Source organism: Myotis brandtii, unplaced genomic scaffold, assembly GCF_000412655.1.
Source record: "Myotis brandtii unplaced genomic scaffold, ASM41265v1 scaffold305, whole genome shotgun sequence".
NCBI classification, from domain to species: domain Eukaryota; kingdom Metazoa; phylum Chordata; class Mammalia; order Chiroptera; family Vespertilionidae; genus Myotis; species Myotis brandtii.
In genome coordinates, this window is record NW_005361652.1 from 513,920 (window position 1) to 517,742 (window position 3,823).

General features: G+C 40.9%; 1 protein-coding gene across 3 annotated transcripts in view; it reads right to left on the minus strand.

Moving 5' to 3' along the window:
• The window catches only part of RNF128 (ring finger protein 128, E3 ubiquitin protein ligase), a 151,325-nt gene that overhangs the window by 47,871 nt on the left and 99,631 nt on the right, over nucleotides 1-3,823 (minus strand). The gene's annotated exons all lie outside the window — the stretch shown is intronic.

Genomic DNA, 3,823 nt, shown 5'->3' on the forward strand with positions numbered 1-3,823 from the left:
AATTTTCTTTCTCTGACACTTCTATTATAGAGAAAGGGCAAATAGCAATATTAAAATATTTCCTCTAATTAATTCCCTTTTAATGTGCATGAATTTTGTGCACTGGGCCACTAGTTAAAGATAGAATTGCCGAACTTGCCTAGAATAACACATGCTAGTAAGTGCACAACTGGTATCTGCTCTTAACCACCATTCTACGTCATTTCTCTATCTTTAAAGAAACATAAAGCTTGCTGAAACCGGTTTGGCTCAGTGGATAGAGCGTCGGCCTGTGGACTGAAAGGTCCCAGGTTCGATTCCGGTCAAGGGCATGTACCTGGGTTGCAGGCACATCCCCAGTAGGAGATGTGCAGGAGGCAGCTGATCGATGTTTCTAACTCTCTCTCTCCCTTCCTCTCTGTAAAAAATCAATAAAATATATTAAAAAAAAAAGAAACATAAAGCTATTATTTGATTGTAAAATGAAAATTAAATAGGCACATTTGGGGGGTGGGGTAGTGGTAAATGTTAACAGCTGGCTGTTAGGTTGGGGTAGGGGAAGGAGGAATCCTTGATTAGCAGTGTTTCTCAATTTCCATGGTGTAAATACTACCCTCATGGCCATATGAATGTGGAGTTGGAAAAAGATAGGTACAATTGGCTAAGCCAGATGACTCTAGCATACTACTGTATATTACAGAGTCAAAACTTAAATACAAGGCCCTGGCTGGTTTACTCAGTTCTTTAGAGTGTCATCCCAATATACCAAGGTTGTGAGTTCGATCCCTGGTCAGGGCACATACAAAAATCAATCAATGAGTGCATAGTAAATAAATGGAACAACAAAAATCAATGTTTTTCTCTCTCTTTCTTTATCCTCCTCTCTCTTTCCCTCCCCCTCTCTTAAATTAATAAATACAAAATTTAAAAAAGTTAAAATACAAATAATATAAAATTCAAAATTTATAACAAAGTTCCTTTGTTTTTTTCATTTCACTTATTCATACCTACTTTGAAAAACCAGTCAAAGTTCATGTACAATTCCAAGTTAAATTTGTTTTTCTAGTTGTTACTCTTGAAAACCATAAAATATGTACCATGAAATTCCAAAGAAAAACAATCAGACCTATTTTTTAAAATAAAGATTTTTATTATGTTTTTATTAATTTTTTTAGAAAGAGAGGAAGGGAGAGGGAGTGAGAGAGATAGAGAAACATCAATGTGAGAGAGAAACATTGATTCTCTTGCATGTGCCCCAACCAGGGTTCGAACCCACAATGTGGGCACAACCCTGACCAGGAATCTAACTGGCAATCTTTTGGTGCACTGGATAATGATCAGCCAACTGAGCCACACTAGCCAGGGCCAGACTTCTTTTTGTGGAACAGGAAAAGAAAACTTTTCTGATTGGTGTGTGTGTGTGTGTGTGTGTGTGTCTGTGTTGCTAAAACAGACTTAGCTGAGCCTTTTTCTCTCTCAGGCTTTCTCTGTCCTTAAAATATTAGAGACTTAAGGGGCCGTTACTATGTTTCACCTAATTCCAAACTTCTCAGATTAAAATTAATGACTTTGTAATTGACTTTTAAAGCATCAAAAGACATATTCTGTATGTAAAGTTAGTCATTTATTATAGGTACCATATATGTGGTCTTATTCAGAACTTATTCTGAATGTTTAATCTCTCTAGTTTCTGGTATGTTGAGGAATAGAAAGTGAACATTGAAAACATACAGAAAGGCCAGAACATTTTCTCATCTTAAACAAGAATTAGAAAATATAAAGACTGGCATTTTTCAAAGGGATGAGTAAAATATAATCTATTGGCTATTTGGAAGGATGTAATACTGATATTCCCTTCCTAGAGAAACTCAAAGCACTTCTCAAGTGTTTGAGAATTGATCTTTGAAGGTAGGAGTTTTGGCCCTCAAAAAACAAAACAAAACAAAAAAACAAAAACAAACAAACAAACAAAAAAGAAGTACAATTAACAGATAATCAACCTATACATTGAATGAATATATGTTCATTAAATGAATATATGTTCTTTTTGTTGTTGTTGTTCTTTTTTTAAATTTAAATTCTTTATTGTTTAAAGTATTACATATGTCTCCTTTCTCGCCCACTGACCTCTCCCCGACTGCTCCCACTCCCCAGCACATGCCTTCACCCCGCTACTGTCTGTGTCCATGGGTTGTTCTTATATGTAGGCATACAAGTCCTTTGGTTGATCTCTTACCCCCTCCCCTGCCTTCCCTCTGAGGTTATATGGTCTGTTCAATTCTTCTATGTCTCTGGATTTATTTTTGTTCATCAGTTTATGTTCCTTATATTCCACAAATGAGTGAGATCATGTGACATTTCTCTTTCTATGACTGGCTTATTTTGCTTAGTAAAATGCTCTCCAGTTCCATCATGCTGTTGCAAATGGTAAGAATTCCTTATTTTTTATGGCAGTGCAGTATCCCACTGTATAGATCCGTGATTCCCAAAGTGGGCCCTACCGCCCCCTGGTGGGCGCTGCAGCGATCCAGGGGGCCGGTGATGGCCACAGGTGCATTTGTTTTAACTTTTTTTGTATTACCTTTCTATTCTGAGTTCAATAAATAGTTTCATAATTTCAAACTTCAATGTTTCTAATTTACACCTTTCTTTACTATATTTTACGAAAAAGGTAGAAACATTAATACATATATCTTTCTGTTTAATTGCTATTAAAATTTAAAAAAAATTAATTTCCAGGGGGCGCTGAGTAATATTTTTTCTGGAAAGGGGGCGGTAGGCCAAATAAGTGAGGGATCCAAGATGGCTGCTAATGGGACAGCAGGCTGCAAGATAGTGTGTGTGTGAGAGAATGAAAGCAGAGTATGTGAATGTGTGGGGAGTGTCTGTATTTGTGAGTGAGGGACAGCTATATTCCATAGGACTGTTGGGGACTGGTGGACCAGGCTACCCTGGCCAGGCAGCCTCTACTACTGCTGAACACTCTCCCGGAGCCACAGCTCAGCCACAGAGACCACACCATCTTTAAGGGGAGACCGGCTGTGATTGGAAGCCCAGCCTTAACTTAAACTGGGGAGACCTCGGATACCTCCCAGGACCCTACAACCACAATGCTCAGGGACCAGCTGCCTCAGCTGCGAACCCACGGACACTGAGACTCCACCCTCCCCAACCGCAGGCACCTAAAAAGCCTGTCCAGTGGGATACAAAGTGGTGCTGAATACACAGACAGGCCCTGCACCTTCTCACAGAGGAGATAGAAGGAGCAGCTGAATCAAATAACATCCACATGGAATTGGCGAATTAAACACAGCTGGTGAGGCAATCCATGGAGAAAAAGGTCAGAGATAAGAAAGGTGAGATCTGGGATTCAGGCTGGAGGGAGAAACACGTGCATCGGGATCTAGAGTCTCAGAGGGAGACTGCGCTCCACCAAAACCACAGCCCTGGGGGCAGTGGTTTGTGGAAGGGGGTCCACAGGGCTGCTGACAGAGGGGGATGCTAGATATAAGCCCACAGCTGTGCCGTGAGAATCTGTGCCCAGAAAGGCAGCCTGAAGTTCTATACTGGCTGCACAGTGGCAGGGGAAATAAGATGCGAGTTGGCACAGTATCTTTGTCTTTTTTCCTTTTTACCTCCTGGCTTTTGTTTGCTAAGTCCAGTGCATAGGATCTTCCATTTAAAAACACTCACCAAGCCTGACCGGTTTGGCTCAGTGGATAGAGCGTCGGCCTGCAGACTGAAGGGTCCCGGGTTCGATTCCGGTCAAGGGCATGTACCTTGGTTGCGGGCACATCCCCAGTGGGGGGCGTGCAGGAGGCAGCTGATCAATGTTTCTCTCTCA